Source organism: Miscanthus floridulus, chromosome 12, assembly GCF_019320115.1.
Source record: "Miscanthus floridulus cultivar M001 chromosome 12, ASM1932011v1, whole genome shotgun sequence".
NCBI classification, from domain to species: Eukaryota; Viridiplantae; Streptophyta; class Magnoliopsida; order Poales; family Poaceae; genus Miscanthus; species Miscanthus floridulus.
Window position 1 is genome coordinate 29,817,217 of NC_089591.1, and position 10,273 is coordinate 29,827,489.

The 10,273-nt window shown below is 46.9% G+C and overlaps 1 non-coding gene across 1 annotated transcript; it reads right to left on the reverse strand.

The window, feature by feature from the left end:
• Window positions 1-9,744: 9,744 nt before the first annotated feature.
• Window positions 9,745-9,853, reverse strand: LOC136498803 (small nucleolar RNA R71). Its single transcript, XR_010769801.1, has one exon. It is a non-coding gene; the product is annotated as a small nucleolar RNA R71 (small nucleolar RNA).
• Between the last annotated feature and the right edge of the window lie 420 nt (window positions 9,854-10,273).

Consider the following 10,273-nt stretch of genomic DNA (forward strand, 5'->3'; position numbering starts at 1 on the left):
CCTTGACAACCATAGCGCCTGAGTTGCTGCAGTGGTGGTGGCGATGTACTCTGCTTCACAGCTTGAGAGGGCCACCACCTTTCGCTTGAGGGACTGCTAGCTGACCAAGCAATCACCGAGGAAGAACATCATCCCAGTTGTGCTCTTGCTGGTGTCTCATCAACGAGGTCGCTGTCGTAGTAGCCGACAAATCACGCCGTGTCGGGGGTAGTTTCGTAGTGAAGACCATAGTCGAGGGTGCCCGCCACGTAGCGTAGGATACGCTTGACAGCCTGCAGATGCTCCATCATCGGTTGCTCCATGAACCAGCTCATGTACCCAACGACAAATGCGATGTCCAGCCGAGTGTGGACCAGGTAGTGCAAGCTCCCGATCAGCCGCCGGTAATGGGTTGGATCGACCTCCTCCGTCGTGCTCTCCTGACTCAGCTTGAGCTTCTCCTCCATTGGAGTGTGGGCTAGATTACAACCTGTCATGCCGCCGAGCTCGAGGATGCGCTTGGCATAGTGGGTTGGCGGAGGGCGATCCCGCTAGCGTCCTGGTGCATTTCGACACCGAGGTAGAAGCAGAGGAGGCCAAGGTTGCTCATGTCGAAGGCCTTCTTCATCTGCGCCTTGAACACCTCCACCTTTGGCTCTTCAATGCTGGTGATGATGAGGTCATCGACATAGATGCCGACTAGTAGGACATTGCGTCCGCTGCCCCACCGGTACGCCGCCGCCTCATGCATGCTCTACTTGAAGGCCATCTTCTTGAGTGTGGCGTCTAGCTTCGTGTTCTAGGCGCGCGGTGCCTAGCGCAGGCCGTAGAGTGCCTTGTGCAGGCAGTACACCTTCCCTTCTTCTCTGGCGACGGCGTAGCTAGGTGGCTGGCGCATGTAGACCTCCTCCTTGAGGTTGCCATTGAGGAAGGTGGACTTCACATCCATGTGGTGGACTTGCCACCCCTCTTGAGCTGCCAGCGCGAGGAGGACATGGATTGACTCCATGCGCGCCATGGGGGCAAAAGCGTCATCGTAGTCGATCCCCTCTTGGTGGACGAAGCCGCGCACTACCAGCCGCGCCTTGTGCTTGATACCACGCCTAGCTCGTCCTTGTTGAGCTTGAATACCCACTTCAGGGTGATAGGGCAGTGGCCGTCAGGCAGTGGCACTAGCTCCTAGGTGCGGTTCTGCTCGATGGACTTGAGCTCCTGCTCCATCGCCTTCCGCCACGCTGGATCACTCTGCGCATCAGCATAAGTGGTCGGCTCACCGATGTGCGTCAGATGTAGCTAGGCGAAGAGCCACTTGGGCTAGTCTAGTGGAGTCTGCTCTCTGAATATGTTCACCACCGTGCGGTACTGGAGGGGCTCATCATTGTAGTAGGCGTCCAAGCGGTCTTCATCATCCTCCTATGGCATCATGTACTCGACCTCCGACCATCCTGCGTGCGCTGGTGTCGCAGCGGGCAAGGTAGAAGATGTCGAGAAGGTCAGTTGGTGAGCCGGAGAGGCCGACTGGTGCACCGGAGAGGCCCGTGCTGCTGCCATTGAGCTCCTAACCACCACCGATGGACTACCAACCACCATCGATGGGCTTCCGAGCTCCCTCGGATTTGGTGATAGCGAGCGCGGCGTAGCTGATGAAGAGGTGGGCGCTGGTGATGAAGACCCAGTAGTCGATGAGGATGCACCGTGTGCTCCCTTAGCACCTCTCGCCCACGCATACTCGATGGTGAAGTCATGGAGCATGGCCACCAACCCATTGTCCACCGCCTTGTCGAATGCCCTGCCACATCCTTCATCGAACACGACGTCACACGACACGCGCACGCGCCATGTTGCGTTGGGTCGAGCGTGCGATAGGCCTTGGCCCCCTCTGCGTAGCTGATGAAGACCCCTAGTGAACTATGATCATCGAGCTTGCTAATGTGATTTAGCTTCTTAACGAAGGCGAGGCAGTCGAAGACGCGCAGGTAGTTGACCATTGGCTTGAGCCCATCCCAGGCCTCATATGGCATCTTGCTATCGAGAGCACTAGTGTCGACGGTAGTTAACAATCATTATAAACCATCAATATAACATGAGTTTTGGTGAATCCATATTTTCTGTAGGGTTTATTAAAAAAACCATCATGGTGGACCTACATGTCAGATTTAATCACGCTTATCCACCACAAAACGGACATCAGAAGACTCTAGAACACTCGAGAGGACTCCACACTAAGGCAGAGAGGCAGAGGCTACAAGGTAGGGCCGGTCGGCCCCACCTATAGGCCGACCGACCAACCCCTAGGGCCGACTATCAGCCTCCGTGTTACAATGTCGGTTCTCCACCGCCTCCTAAGTTGCATCTATGTCGTCTCTGAAGTCGGTTTGATCCAAGGGCTCACGTTGGACGCTTTGGCCTGTAAGGAAAATGGACCCTAGGCCTATTTACTTTGGATTTTGGTGTTTGATGACCAACACAACCAAATTGGACTAATGAATTTGCAGGTAATTGTTTTGTAGTTCAATAGGGTGCAAGACGTGACTTAGACGAAGGCGACATGATGATCCCGCGATCAACACCATAAGCAAAACCCTAGAAACGCAAGAGAAGACCCAAGATATCAAGCATAGTCGAAGCACAAAGATGGAAACCAAGCTGAACACAAGATCATGAAGAAATGAGCTCGACAGAGGTGACCAGATGCGTCCGATCAGTTGCTTGGCAACAGCAGGCGTTAGCAGCTGTGACTGGACGCTGAGCGAAGAAGTGACCGGATGCACCGATGACACTATTCTTCATCATGGCAATGTTTTTAGTGTGACCGGACGTAGCAGCATTAGATGACCGGACGCACAAAGTACAACATCCAATCGAGTCCAGAGAGGCGCCAGCATGACCGGACGCGTCCAATCAAGTGAGACCGGACTCGGCCTAGAGTCCGATCAACGCGCGTGCTCTAACGGTTGGGATGATCAGACATGTCCGGTCAGGATGACAGCAGCATCCGGTCAGTAGCAGAAAGCTGGGTTTCGCCCCTAACGACTACTTTCTTGGTGGGGCTTATAAATAGACCCCCAATCAGCCATTTGAGATGGGGAGAGTTGATGAAACATACCAAGGGTGTTGATACACCATTTTAGTATCTCCACTTGCATAGTGGTTAGTGATTCATTAGGTGATTAGAATAGGTGCTTTGTGAAGTGCTTAGGTTGATTAGACCACCGCTTATGTGCTTGCTCTAGGTTTAGGCCTAGTGTTTAGTGAGGTTTGCATACCTCTTATCACTCGGTGCTTGCGCGCACCATTATTGTACATCGGAGGGGCTTGTAGTCTTGTGAGATCACACCAACCACGTTTGTGGTGTGGCTGCCACTGTGTATTGAAGGGAGCAAGGCCCGCGACATTTTGGCCAAAAGCTTGATAGTGAAGACAGCGGAGAGCATCCAGGAGAGGCTTGTCGGAAGGCACGTCGGAGATCCACTTGCGCGTGGGGAAGGCGATGATGAGGACATGACACCCATGCATATGACCATGTTTGGTTCATGGGATGGAGGGGAAGGAGGCCAGCAAGGGTGTCCAAGTCAAGAAGGAGGCCCGAGGCTAATTCAATTTGAGTCCCCGAGGTGGAGGCCCAAAGCAACTCAAGTTCGAGTCTGCCTCGACCTGCAGGACCAGTCTGCCTTAAACTGGTCACCCAAGATGCATCTGGACTCCGTTTTTGATGATCTACATATGGATGGAAAGATAATTTGATAAGGAAGCAAATTCAAGTAGTTTCACATCAAAAGCTCTTTGTAATCAATGGGAATCGTCAAAACAAGTCAGCATCCAGAATCTGCCAGGGTGCTGCGACACCTTCTTTTGGTCCGTTGGACCGTGTATCGTGTTTGGGCCCATTAGGGGGCGCGTCCAGGGTAGGCGACGACCCTAAGACCTTTATAATCATATGCCGCCGCCGTCATTAGGTTTTGGGTTTTGCTTAGATTATTCTGTCAATAACAGTTTCGCCGTTCATCGGTTTGTGAGACCCAACTTCGTGAGATAATCATTCATCTGCAATTTGGTTGCGTTCTTTCTTGTTCTTGCTTGTGTTCTTCGTTGCGCAGGCAGGGATTAGCCTTCTTGGCGAGGTCAACCTGGTCCGTGACTTGGTTGATAACCAAAGGAGCTATGGTGCTAAGATTACAGGGTTCGATCTTTCGATCTGAAGCTGGATTGCATGCTTCTTAATACCTTGGTAAAAATACCGAAGTTGTCGACGGGAGTTTGTATATCTCTACCTTACTCTTTAGCTTCCACATTTACATTGTTTGCATAACTCCTTTTACGGTAGAGATAGCAACACACTAGCAAAACCGTAGTTGCACATTTAGATAGTTTATCTTTTTGCATAGGTTTTGCTAAGGTGAGAAAAAGAGGCCACAGTTTAGAAGTAGAATTTTAAGTTGCCTAATTCAGCCCCTATCGATGCGGGACCCATGGGATACACCGCAAGGAAGAGAGAAGATCTAGTTTGATTAGGATTCCTCCCATGTAATCCTAGTAGTAATACTACCCTGTAATCCTACTAGGACTCTATATTGTAAACCGACTAGGACTCTGGCCTCCTGACTATATAAAGGAGGGCAGACCTCCTTAGATGGAGAGGTCAGAGGGCGAGTTAGAGACAACACTTTACAATCAATCCAATGTAAAGGCTAACGCCGACTAGACGTAGGGCTATTACTCGATCACGGTCGAGGGCCCGAACTAGGATAAATCGACTGTCTCTTGCGTTTACCGTCTAGTTCTGCATACGCTGAAGTTCGAACAAACTGCCCCGGGTACCCCCGTGGCAGGCTATTGGTGGTTAAACATCGACAGCTAGCGCACCAGGTAGGGGCTTTCGGTGAATTTGCATCCGAGAGCTCGATGGACCTCGTCAACATGATCTTCTCAATGGGATCAACCTTCATCTTTGGTTCATGGATCTATGAGGCGGATGACAATGGCAAGCTTCAAGGCCGTCTCCTCAAAGATTCAAATCACCATGAAGACCTCGCTATTTCGACAACTACGGCAGATCAAATTGCCAGGAAACTCGCGCGGCTTGTGATGTCTGATCTGACTCAGATTTCACGACCAACCATTTTCCATGCTGGTCTGAGTTCTTTTCCGTTAGGACTTCACAACGTGACCATTCAGAGTTCTCTCAAGAATAGTCCGAGTTCTTTTTCGGCGAAGCTCCAGAACACGGCATCAACCTATCAAGAATTCAACTCAGAAAGCATTCAGAGTTCTTTTGAGAATAGTCCGAGTTCTTTTCCGACAGGGCTCCGGAACGTGGCCTCGGTCTATCAAGAATACAACTCGAAGTACATTCACAGTTCCCTCAAGAAGTCGGGTCATGGTATGACTACATCAAGCTGTCCGAGCTAGGGGCAAGCCAGTTGTCCGGCTGCATCCCAAGCCGGAAGCAAGCCAGTTGTCTGACTACTTGTCATAGTTTCCGACTACTTTGGCTGCGGTGACCAACTACTCAACAGTTCATGTCCAAGTGCTCGCAAGCTAATGCTTGGGGGCTACAACCACTAGGATCTCCTAAGCACAAAATGTCAGGATCGCGCGCTGATTCTACCACGCGGCCGTCAATCAAGCTAAGTCATGGTTTAATAGTTTTTCAAATATTCTTTAATCATCATATATCTCTGGATATTATCCATATGCCTCCGCGACTCTACTACAGTTGATTTACCTAGGTTGCTGAGGCCTTAATCCGTGAAGCCTACTCACCGGAAAGGTATGAGAGGTGTTTAAACATAACAGGCTACCTACCTAGGAAAATTACATGGCCTAGTAAGAGCAAGACGCGAAAAAATTTAATATGCATTTTATAAGGTCTTCTCTTAACGGTTGTTAATTTACCTGGGTTGCTGAGGCCTTAATCTGTGAAGCCTACTCGCCGAAAAGGTGCGAGAGGTGTTTAAACATAACATGCTACCTACCTAGGGAAATTACATAGCCTAGTAAGAGCAAGACGCGAAAAAATTTAATATGCATTTTATAATGTCTTCTCTTAATGGTTGTTAATTTACCTAGGTTGCTGAGGCCTTAATCTGTGAAGCCTACTCGCTGGAAAGGTGCGAGAGGTGTTTAAACATAAAAGGCTACCTACTTGGGGAAATTACATAGCCTAGTAAGAGCAAGACACAAAAAAATTTAATATGCATTTTATAATACTGGGACATACTTCCAACTTGATATCTTGTGTATCAATTATTACATACTTTCGTATGATTACTTTGCAGGGAACCATTTTTTGGACCATGTCATCAAATAAGGAGCTCGCCCACCACTGGCTGCCTTACTTGGCCACTACTTCGTTGGGTGAGACACACGGCCTGCGCTGTCTTACTCGGTTGCTGCTCTACATGTCACCAGGACGTCCGACTACTTGGCCGCGGTGATCGACTACTCAGTTGGGGTGATCAACTACTCGATAGCTAAGGTCAACCTTGTTGCGGTGATTTGGAAATTCTAAGGTGGGGTGATATGGGGTCTCCGGTGAGGGCACTGCCCACCCGAAGCCTTTTGACAGATTATCTAGGTTGCCTTACTCGGATCGGATCATGGTCAAACGAGAAGATTTTGCGTCAACAAGATGAGCACGAATATGAGGATGCATGTGCATATTTATATGTACTTTCATTACTCAAGCGAAACAAAGGAAGAGGCATGACATACAACAGCATGCAAGAAGACACCAAGGATGCAAGCTAATTATGGAAAGTACTCGGTGGCGCAACTGTGTTGACTTGCAATGGTATATGGATAGCCTACTGCAGTTCGCGGGTTACTTGGATACACCCTTGAGAATGTCTACAAGATCCTACATATCCTCAGAAGAGGTTTTCAGTTCTTTGAACAACTCAGATTCAAGACCCTCCAACTTTTTGTTCCAAATAGCAAGAGGCTCGGGGGCTACACTCAGTGAGTGCACTTTTTCTTTCAAAAGCGCACATCACTCAGAAGACTTCTTCAAGACAGGAGTTTTCAAACAACATAAGATTCAAGACCGTCCAACTTTTTGTTCCAAATAGCAAGAGGCTCGGGGGCTACACTTAGCGAGTGCACTTTTTTCTTTGAAAAAGCACACGTCACTAAGAAGACTTCTTCAAGACAGACCACTTCAAGGCCTCACGACAAAAAGAACCCGGACCGATCTATATCTAAGTTCTTTTTGATAAAGAACCCGGGTATATGCTCGGGAGCCCTTCGACGAAGAATTAGAGCAATTTCAAGACAAGACCCTCCAGCTCCTTGTTCCAAATAGCAAGAGGCTCGGGGGCTACACCAAGATGGCAGTAGTTTTTCTTCAAAAAAGCACACACCACTCAAAGATCCCAAGAAGTGCTACATGGTTTCACTCAAGAAAGCACTCGAGCGACGCTTGTTCCTGCTCGGCAAGACCTGGAGGAACAAGACAAGGCTTCTGTAGTTTAGCCATGAAGTGCTCGGGGGCTTGTCGATGCGGGACCCATGGGATACACCGCAAGGAAGAGAGGAGATCTAGTTTGATTAGGATTCATCCCATGTAATCCTAGTAGTAATACTACCCTATAATTCTACTAGGACTCTACATTGTAAACCGACTAGGACTCTGGCCTCCTAACTATATAAAGGAGGGCAGGGCTCCTTAGATGGGGAGGTCAGAGGGGGAGTTAGAGACAACACTTGATAATCAATCGAACGCAAAGGCTAACGCTGACTAGATGTAGGGCTATTACTCGATCACGGTCGAGGGCCTGAACCAGGATAAATCGACTGTCTCTTGCGTTTACCGTCGAGTTCTGCATATGCTAAAGCCCGAACAAACTGCCCTAGGTACCCTCGTGGTAGGCTGTCAGTGGTGAAACATCGATAGCCCCCTCTTAGACGTCACGGTTCCTTTCACGACCTATATATACCAGCCCCTGCCACCCCCAGTCATAACCCTAGTCATCAAGTCATTTGAGAAGACAAAAACCCTAATCGCCCTTAGAGATCCATCATATTCTAGGGCATAGCTAGTTACGCTAGGTCTGGAGGGAGGCTAGCAAGCTTCGCTTGGATTCCTGATCATGTCAAGAGCGTGGTTTGGTATAATCTTTGTATCCCCTCTCTTTTATATCTCCATTACTTTTGTATGCTAGCTACAATTGTTATGACAATATTAGTATTCATCTTATTCATGTTCTTCGTTATAATGTTCATGGTCTACTTTGATTATATGCTTAGTATAGTTGGATTATCATCATGTTCATGCATAAGTTCATATAGCGCTCACTCTAATGATCCATGGGTGGGTGGTCGATATTGTGTAAGTGTGGTGCTTATACGTTGTTTACTTGCGGATGCACGCTATATTCTGGGTTATATGGTAGTTCGTGGATGTGACACTCCCGCTGAGTCCTTTGTAGTCCACTCCCCGAATATAGGTGCATGCAGGGTCTGGTTATGAAGGAAGAACAAGCTCTATTCTTAATCTTCCTTAGTAATATCCCTTATGTGTAGATATGACAATGATCTTAACAATGATTACTAGGTATAATTGCACTAATCAATGTATGCTTTGACTTGTAATTAAGAATGACTTAGGAATTATTCCTCTAGTGTTCTACCTGACCATGCTAGTGCCATAGAAAGGAGTGCTTTGAATGATCTATCATTATTATTAATCAATATTTATCATATATCTTATCCAATGACTTACCCCTTTTATGAGTGGAACAATGGTTATGGTTTCTTTCTCCATCAATAGTATAAGTTATCAATATATGTCCATGCCAGACCTTCCCTGTGGTAAAAATATAAATAACGATAACTAGAATACACTCGGGTGAAGTGCTACAATGGTATATTATCTTTGCGCTTGCAGATTCCTTTCATATATATATATATATATATTCATATCTATTCTTCCTAGTCATATAAATTAATAAATAACTGCTTAATATTAGTCTAGTAGTAATGCTATTAAGTACCAACAAGCATCTCTGGCATCATCACTAGGGATGAAAAACTAGTAAAGTAATGTTAGGAGATATAGATTTATAATAGGTGGCTATTAAAACAAGTGACAAGTTAATAAATACCAACAAACATTTCTTGCACCGTTATCGGGGAAGGTAGCTAGGCAAAGGGAGTATTGATAAACTTATACTTATTGATGTGATCGAGGAAAACCATTGACCTCTGCTTCAACAGGCTTACCCTTGTTTTATCTACTTGTGTATCTTATGCAGGGTAATGTATGACCGGTTTTGACCTTCCGACAAACTATATTGAAAATCCCAAAGCATTACTTAAAAGGACTAAGGCTAAACTTAATAAAGTTTTAGCTTTAGAGTCCGAAGACAACCAGATAAGGCGAAGCTTAACACTTGAATTTTTAGCTATGGCTAACAGGACTCTCCGTGAATTCTATGCTCCAACTACGACCAACATCCATACTGGACCAATAGTCAATGTCGGAGATAATGGATTCAAGCTCAAGCCAGCTCTCATTAACATGATGCAAGCAAGCCAGTTTTGTGGAAAGGCACATGAAGATGCGAGTGCACATCTCCAACACTTTCTGGAGATCTGTAGCACTTTCACCATCAAATGAGTAACCCAAGATGCCATATTACTTCATCTCTTCCCATTCTCACTCTTGGGGTAGGCGAAGCAATGGTTCTACGCCAACAAAGATAGAAATACTACATGAGATAACTGCTGCCTTTCTAGCAAAGTTCTTTCCCACAAGCAAGACCAATGCTCTGCATGGGAGAATCTCAAGCTTTCAGCAACAATATGATGAATCTATCCCTAAGGCATGGGAACGCTTTCAAGATTACATTATGGAATGTCCTCATCATGGGATGGAGAATTGGCTACTAATGTAGACTTTCTACCATGGGTTGACCAACAGTACCCATGAGACTATGGATGCTACTACTGGAGGTGCATTCCTATCACTCACCATACCAGCTGCAACAACTCTTATGGAGAAGATGACCTCCAATCAAGGCTAGAATGAAGAACGTGTTTAAACCCGCAAGAGAGGTGGAGGTATGCATCAACTCAAGGAGGTAGACATGCTATCTACCAAGATGGACCTACTGATAAGAAGCTTGAAGATCAAGCCAATGAGAAGCAATAAGTCATGCACATTTATACTTGTCACATGACATGTGGAGTGTGTGGAAACACTTGGCATTTAGGGAGCAACTGTCCTGAAACCCATGAGGATGTGAACCTTGTCAACAACAACTACTTTTGTCCTCTGCAGAATCAAGGATGG